The sequence below is a fragment of the Limulus polyphemus genome, unplaced genomic scaffold (genome assembly GCF_000517525.1).
Source record: "Limulus polyphemus unplaced genomic scaffold, Limulus_polyphemus-2.1.2 Scaffold2001, whole genome shotgun sequence".
Classification (NCBI taxonomy): domain Eukaryota; kingdom Metazoa; phylum Arthropoda; class Merostomata; order Xiphosura; family Limulidae; genus Limulus; species Limulus polyphemus.
The window spans coordinates 29,730-39,343 of NW_013667611.1; positions in this window are offsets into that span (position 1 = coordinate 29,730).

A 9,614-nucleotide genomic window follows, 5' to 3' on the forward strand; every position below is an offset into this window, starting at 1 on the left:
TTACCCACTCGAATCCCCATCAAACATGCTCGCCCTTTCAGCCGTGGGGTCGTTATAATGTGACAGTCAATCCCACTATTCGTTGGTAAAAGAGTAACCCAAGAGTTGACGGTGGGTGGTGATGACTAGCTGCCTTCCCTCTAGTCTTACACTGCTAAATTAGGGACGGCTAGCGCAGATAGCCCTCGTGTAGCTTTGCGCGAAATTCATAACAAACAAACAATCATTCCTAAAATAAATAAAAGTGTCCTATAAACTAATGCTATTGATTTTTTTATATGTTTTACTCGTCAATTATTTCCTTTTTATGCATTCAGTATAACAATATTCAAAGATTTCCAAGTAATTGTTAAGGTTCAACTTCACAGAGAATTAATACTTTAAATTTGTAATTATATTTCCATCCTGGAAAATCTATCTATTAGCATCCGATTTCCTGTGATTCATTTTGAGAATCATAATTCACATCCTTGATGGCTAAGCGTGACCCAATGACACGTGACATTGGGGTTGTAGTTGTGTTATAAGAGTGACGGTCGAATCGCACTATTTGGTCAGACATGAGTAGCCCAAGAGTTGGTGGTGAGTACTGTTATCTGCTGCTGAGTGCTGTTAACTACTGTTCTTGAGTAGCTTTGCACAAATATCCGGAAACGAAACAAGCAGATAAATCCGTGATAATGACGTCCACGAAGTTCAATAACCATAAGATGGAGTGAGACGTAATGCTTACGCTGAGTAACAGTAGTTAGATATGCATGAATAACTAGAAACATCTGATTTTTTTGTTGTCAAACACTCGGTTTACAAGTTCCAAAGTGTTACAATGTGCAGTTGGAAAATAATTTATCGAAAATGCATAAAATGTTACGAGTTTATAGTTGTAAGCGTTACATAGCTGATGTTGCGCCATCTACAAGTTTTAACCCTAAAATTAATGGCTGTTTTGGTCATCATAATATCCGACAAACGATAAAGAAAATCAAATTACCATCCATCAATAATTTAGTATAAAGCTTTCGAACAATAGAACTTTTCTGGTCATCGGTTCATAGCATGTAGAGATACCTTCTTTTGAAAATTAATTTTCCCTCCATTTGTGCCAAACTTTATGAGAAAATTCATTTCTTTATGCAAAGTAACTTATTTATAGAAACCTGTATTCCGTGCTAAACTAGTCAATATACACTGAAAGAATGTCCGATAGTCATGTTTACCCTAGTGTCAGCTGCAAATCCAAGGTTGGAACATGTGATGTTTGAAATGCAAACGTTGTGGATGCAACCACGATGGGGCTCCTGCAGAAGTTAACACAACCAAAAAGAGAGGTCGTCCAAAAACGTTAGAATCCAATTACAAGACAATAAAACTGAAAAACGAAAGGAATTGTAGGAATAAGACTCTTTTCCTTGTCTTATATCGTTCAGTGACTGACAGAAGTGAATATGATTCATCATACCTTAACCAACGAAAGTCATAAGAAATAGTTGAATAATACTTATTGTTTTTAATACGTGTGTAGAGTTCATTTTAAACAATTTTCTGGCTTGGTGGTAGTCGTTATAGCCTTCTAATTTCAAACTATCTAAATATATATTTGTATTAGCTCCATGATTATCCTAATGAGATTTTCCGTTTTATAATCATTATTGTTTTATTAAAGTACTCAAGTGTACAATAGTATGTGAGAAGTTAGTTATTAATAACTCTCCAATCTTTGAAGACATCTAGTGGTTAATCCCAACTGGGATTAACCACTAGATGTCTCCAAAGATTGGAGAGTTATTAACTGGGATTCACCACTTGGTGTCTCCAAAGATTGGAGAGTTATTAACTAATAACTCTCTAATCTTTTGATACATCTAGTGGTTAATCCCAGTTAATAACTCTCCAATCTTTTGATACATCTAGTGGTTAATCCCAGTCTTTATAATTACCATATCTTGTTTTTTATTATTATTTACACACTAAAGGAGTTTAGCATAAGCTCTCCTCCCTATAGTTGTGGAGTACCGTCACCGCACTTTTATCATTGCACTGTCAATGTAGTGTGGCGCCATCACTGACTACAGGGAGGCAATTGGGAGACAACAACCATTCTTACTTTTTACTTTACTATTGTATATCATTTTAAAATATATTTTATTATGTATACATATTTATTTTTAGGGTTTAACGCTAGGTACCCAATTTAAGTAAGATGATTTTAATATTGTTAATTATACTACTATTATACGCTTGAAAATTTTGGCACCAGCCTTATCATAGGCTCTTTTTTCTTCAATAATGTATTCAAGGTTCTACTATCAATAATGTCTAATCCAATTTCATTCAAATAGCGTCTGTCCTTTCCATCTACTTCCATGCTTCCATCCTCTTTATTCAGTCTAAATGATACTTCGCTGGCGACATCATCTTACCAGGCTGCTCAAGGACTGCACCTTACCACCAAAATGGCCTACTTTCTCGTTGAATGATATGACGATGTGTCCTGGAATATGGGTCATTAAAAAACGAGCCTTCAAGTCTCTCTATGATTAGGTTTAGGAAGTCTGCCAGGAGTATGATCCTGTTATGGTCTTCACTGTTACTGGTCAATCAGACAAGTATTTCCTTGTATGCAGCTAACATTCTGCTCCGAATGAACTGAATTGCCCAGTTTTGGCTGCTGACCATTCATGCTCATACAGTCTTCTTTCCTGACTGAACCACCCATTGCTATGATCATTGTCGGTCTCTGCTGGTGTATATATTGACTTCAGTTGTGTTGATCAGTCCTGATCCTTCCCTCCACATCCTGCTGCTAATCTTCATTATGTTTAGCTTAATTCCACATTTAAGGACTCTCTTAGTACTCTTGATGTTGTCCTGTGGACATATCCCCTCTACATTTTTCTTGACCTCACTGACTCAAGACTTCACTGATTTCAATTTCTATATTACTACTTCTTCTGCTTCCATTCTCTCTCAAGTCTTGATATAATGGATGAGATAGTGTTTTGCTTGCTCTGAGTAGTGCTTGACTGGCTAAAACCCTTTGTTTCGTACTGATGATAAAAAGTGCAGGGTGTCATAGGATATTGGTTTGGCTGCCCCCTGTTGCTATTCTCATGGATTCATTCTGCATTATCTGTAATTTCGTCATTACTGACTTCACTGCATGTGCACACAAGTAGATTCAATACTCCATTCTGATCGTTATTGTTGTTTTCATTAGATGGAAGTCCATTTACTGCACTTACTTACTGCAGCATATTTGAGTAGGGTAATACTTATTTCTCTCTCTCAGGTGATCAATATGTTGCAATTCATAGTCCATTAAAACCCTCAGAAAACTGACAGAATTCGTATGTGGAACTCTCCTGCCTGCATATGTCAGCACGAGATGAGAAGTATCTGTACGAGATGTGATAGCCAATATCCAGCAAGCTGCATCTGGTTGGATGAACATTTTATTATCTATAGTCCACTGGCAAAGGATTTTGCTGGCTATTTATAGACCCTCCACTACTCCCATTTAAGTGTATGAGATGCTCGCAACAATTATATTCTCAACGTATGTATATGGTGCCACTCTGGGGATTTCCAGTACGTTAACTAGATTAGCTGTGTGTACGTTGAAGAAGATGTGACTCAGAAGGGATCCTTATGATAAGCCAGAGCTGATTTAAAAATTTCAGATCACTTGTCAAATTTCCACTGACAACTCCTGATGTCCAGCATAGCCAATATCTATTTTGAATTATAAAAGTTAGCTCCATTAATAGAATTTATTCTGGCACCTTCTGGTGAACATTTTAAACATAACATTGGTATTGTTGCACGGTATTGCACGACCCCATTGTTTATTAAATTTCACGTTTTTATCCAAAACTTTTATTCAAATCATTGATTCTATCCCAATTCATTCAGATATCCAAACATCTTTTCAAGTTATTGAAATTATAAATATCTCTCAGAGGCTCAGTAGTAAACAGTAGGGCTTATAACGCTAAAATCTGAGGCTCGATCACCACGGTGAACATAGCATTGATAGCCTATGTGGCAGCTTTGCGTTAAAACAAACACATAATAAATGAAAGGAGAAATTAGCATTACTTTGCCGCTGGTAGTATCAATATGATTGCAACGCGACTTAGCTCTTGTATGAAGTTTACAAAAAAATCAATTGTGAGTCGGCACTGACCGCAAAAATAAAATAAAACATGCTGAATGTTCAACAAAGAAAAAAAAGGGGCTTTAACAATAACACCTTTTTTATAGTTAAATGCGTGAAAAAGTAGAAATGAATTTGCTGAATTTCGCGCTCAGCTAGCTATTCGAGGACTGTCTGCGCTAGCCGTCCCTAATTTAGAAGTGATAGACTAGAGGGAAGGCAGCTAGATAACATCACCCTCCGCTAGTAGAAAGGAGCAACTGAGATAAATCATTTGTTCGATGAGTGTGAAGTGAGACACTAAAAAACTTAAGTTTGAAAATTAATTTAAATCTTTGCATATTAAATAAGTATGACAAATCATGTTTAAAATATATTGTACCATCGCTTATACACAAGGAAAGAAAAACTAAAAACCACAGGGAAATTATTCAAAGTAATCTTATTTATTTTAATTTTTATCGACATTGATTCTACATGTCATAAATGAACCAATATGTTAATACTGTAAAGTAAAATTACTTTGATTTTCTTTAATTAAGTTGTTTGTTTGCACGATAAGCCCTCAATCTTACTGCTGAGCCACCAGGAGTAGGATATTGGTTGATATTTATTACTTGCAGACTACACATTGGCTTCTTAATAACAGCACAGTCTGTAAGCGCCAAGTAGTTAATTTTGTGGTAAGGTTGATGAAGGGAACGTGTTCTGGTTCAATCTTACTGCTGAGCCACCAGGAGTAGGATATTGGTTGATATTTATTACTTGCAGACTACACATTGGCTTCTTAATAACAGCACAGTCTGTAAGCGCCAAGTAGTTAATTTTGTGACCAGAACACGTTCCCTTCATCAACCTTATAGGGGTAACGCATTAACAGGTTAGTACGTTCCTGGCACGCTTTTATTTTTTTTAAACTTAATTATATCAGTTAATTTTTTCTTGAATTTTGAAAGAAGAAGAAGAAGAAGAAAAAGGCGACAACTAAATTAAACGCTGCGTTTGTAAAATAATTTAAAATAAAATATATTGTATCAATCCTTTTGTAACATTTGAAGAAAATCTTTCTCTGGCGTTATTACGTGATAATAGTCATTCTCAAATCACGTGATACACGAATGAGTAATTTCTTCCGCTCATAACTGACTCAAAGCGCTTCGTTATTATGGCAGTGGATATATATATATATGTAGAAATGAATATATTCTCAGATGAATCAAATACTGATTGCAGACAACTCTAGACACCAATGAAATCCTATCTTTAAGAAGGTTAAAGAAGAATCATTATATTAGATAGACGATGATGATTAGTCATGTGAGTCAACGTTCGGGAGGATGAATAACTCAACTTTTTTTTTTTCCTTTTTACCCCTTTAGGAATTGTAACTTGCACTGAAAACGTAATGATAAACGTGACTGAGAGCTCTTCTATTTATTTTTTTACCGCATCACATCAGCCTCAAGTTTCTGTTAGGTTAGTCCGCAACACATGGTACATGTCTCCTTTTTTTTTCAGTAACATAATCTTTTTCGTATTTTATGTTTTCCTTTCGTTACTCGTTAGTGGAGACAACTCCTTCGATTCAGAGGTTTATCGTATGAAGCAGACACTAGTATTACTACTATATTACCTATATCTAAAACTACAAGTGTTATGAATTTTCATGATGCAGGCTGGAATGCATATTGTATCACGGTGATGGAAAGATTCCTAATGCGATATTAGGGTTCAACTGGAGTTTAGACAAATGTTATTTTCATCTAATATTAAATGTATGAACTTCAAACCAATAGAATATATCTTTCGTATATTGTTTTTACTCGTTTTATTTATTCATACATTATTCCCTGCAATATACACAAACTATGGATATTATATTATAACAAAAATAACTGAAATCAAAATGAATGTCCATCCTATTTATTCAACAGTTTATTGTGTTAAAACAACTGACAGTAATAAAAACATATGTTAACTGAGTTAAAAAAACACAAAATATAAAGGAAACACTAAAGCTTGAATATCAAGTTAACACAATAGGTTTTTTGCGATGTGTCCGTTACGAGTAACGAAACACGGTTTTTAGCTTTATAAATTCACTGACTTACTGCTGAGCCACTGGAGGGCTTAACGAAGAGAAACAGTCAGTATCCAGTGAACATTATTTATTTTCTCAACGTTTAACCTAACGGTTCTTTCACCTTGCTGAAATTAAGCCCAGAAGAAACAGCTGATGTAATTCAAAATTTAACACTTTGCACATTAAAGATGAAGAAAAAAATATTTAGGACATATTGTTACATCGCTTATTAAAAATTCATCAATAAAATATTTAAGTATACTTGTCAAAGTCATTAGTATTAGGCATGCTAAAGTTTAAACACTATATTCTTTATTCAGTCCTTTGGGGTTTTTCAAAGAGAAGAATAATATATGACAGTACATGTATTTCGACTACAGTACGTTCGCCATGTCTATTGCCGACGATGCGTTTTGCTCAATACAGAACTCATCAGGCTGGCTGGGATACAATAGATACAAAGTGGTCAGAACACTATTTATACAAGCCATCTGTTACAACGACAATTGTTGTGGTGTGAATGCCTTTTCTAAGCTGGGGAAGCAATATTATAATTAATTACATTTATCATAAGGCATTAGTATCAAGCTTATTATATCTTTAGCACTACATTCTTTACACAGTCCCTTAGGGTTTTTCAAGAATTAAAAGAGTGTGTAATAGTGTTTCAACCACTATTTTTAATAGAAATATTGCCCTCTTATTGTCCTTGTTGTGGGAGATGGAAACAGGACGAAATTAGGGGATTGCGATTTTAGGCGAAATATGGCAGTGATTTTTAACTCATTGGACGGTTGCTACGATTCGCTCTGGGCAGTGGCAGGGCACACGAGGCTCTTTAGCTTTGGTTGGCAACCTGTCTAAGAGAAGGAAACTCTGATGTAAAAACGTGTGGCAGTTTTATGCACAAAGGAGGCAATTGACAACATGGACGAAATAGTGAGTTTGGACATGCGTAAGCTTTACTTGCTCTATACCAATTTACCAGTACAGTTACCATCAACAGCAACAAAAAAAAACGCTCTTCGGACAAATTAATTTAAGACCTCTGACGAAGGATGTCTCTGAGAGCTCCAATCCACAGATCTGCACATTGGTGGTGATGATCGTCTTGGCATAGACCGAGATAGTTATGGTATTCATGTGCTTCCCAGATGATGTCAGAACAGTCTTTCTCAAAAACAGTACTACTCTCCCCATATAGAGATGAAGGGCTAAAAAGGAACCTAAAAAAAGTCTACCTCCTTTGAACCTGTCAAACAACTGTACCTAATTGGACATCCACATCATCAGTTGAAACAAGATGAGAAGAGAACAAAACTGGAAGTCAAAGCCTGGAACACACAGATGGACCCAAGAAGAGAACGGCGATCCTTGCCAAGAATTTGCCAAATACAAATTAGACATAACTGCACTGAGTGAAACTAGACTTGCAGATGAATCTCACCTTGAAGAAGTTATAGCAAGCTTCATGTTCAACTGGAACCTGTAGACGAACAACGTATATCGGGTATAGGGTTTGCCATCAAAACATCTTTACCTCATAGGCTAGAAACGTTACCCACGGTTTTCAGAAAGAGCATCATGCCACATTCATCAGTGCTTATGCTCCAACAGTGACATGTCCTGATGAAAAAAAAAAGAAAAAATCTCTTGTACCCTAAGTGATATTCTTAAGTCAACACCAAGAAATCTTATTATAGTATGTTTGTTTGTTTGGAGTTAAGCACAAAACTACATAAAGGGCTATCTGTGCTCTTCCCACCACGGGTATCAAAACCCAGTTTTTAGCGTTGTAAGTCCGCAGACATACCGCTGTGCCACTGGGGGGCAATATCGTTTGAATTTAATTCTCGTTTGGGATCTAATGATGAAACTTGGAACAGAGTTTTAGGAAAACATGGTATTGGTAGAGTGAATTCCAACGGTGAGTTGCTTTAGTTTCTTTGTGCTCAATACTAGCTGTTCATTAAAACACCATCTTGCATCTGGCAGATAAATGCAAAACTACTTGGATGCATCCTCGCTCCAAACAGTGGCACATAAGATGTAATAAGATCTCCTGAAAGCGGGTAAGAAACCATGCCAGAAACTCCAATGATGCTACAAAGATATGCTTAAAGACCACATTAAAGAACCGTACCAACGACAGAACACGCTGCAGATATATATATATATATAAGTTTAAAACTGCACAATCATTTTCTGCGTATATACAAAATACAGAGTCTTGTAATAAAATAAACATTGATCCTGAAATGAATGTAGGTTAAACTGTCTAACGTATTCAATATAAAGTCGAACCTTGTAATTTAAACTTCATTTCACATTCAATAACAAATTATGATTTAAATATTTGACTTATGCTGCCTTCAATAGCAAATCATGCCTTAAAAGTTAAAATGTATGCCACCTTCAATAGTAAGTCATGTTTTAAAAGTTAAAATGTATGCCACCTTCAATAGCAAATCACGCTTTAAAAGTTAAAATGTATGCCACCTTCAATAGCAATTCATGTTTTAAAAGTTAAAATGTGTGCCGTCTTCAGTAACAAATCATGCTTTAAAGGTTAAAATGTATGCCGTCTTCAGTAACAAATAATGCTTTAAAAGTTAAAAAGTATGCCGTCTTCAGTAACAAATCATGCTTTGAAAGTTAAACTTTATGACAACTTCGATAAAAAACATGCTTTAAATTTTAAACTTTATGACAACTTCGATAAAAAAATGCTTTAAATTTTAAACTTTATATAGTCTTCGATATTAAACTTCAGTCTATAAGTTAAACATTATGATACCTTAAGAAGAACGTTACGCTTTGTTTAAGGAATAGATATATAAAACTGTCCATTCTACTACTAGTACTTTGGTATTCTTAGACCTTCTACCGTATTTTTCGGTGTATAAGACCCACTTTTTTACCCCAAACTTTGATGTAAAAATCTGTTTGCGTCCTATACACCGAAGGTATGAATAATATATATGTATATATACGATATACACAAGCCATGTGTAAATATATTTAAATAGGAATGCATAGTTTAGTTCAATTGAATGTGTTATTTATAACAATAGTAGTTTTTTCTTCTTTTAAAAACTTAACTATTTATAATGCTCCCTAAATAATGAGAAAATAAATTACAGTGAAAGCAATGAAGGTTTTACAGGTTTTGAACCAAACTAAATAACAGTAAACCTTTTTTTGATTTACGGTATTTTCTTAATTTGGTGTTTTGAGCTCTTTTGTGTTTAGAACAATATATACTAATTTTTAAAGTATCAACTTGAATTTTTTGTTCAATAAAAATCTTTCAAATGCGAATGTAGCTTTTTTCCCCAAAAAACTTTGTCTTCAAAATAAGGGTGCGTCTTATAT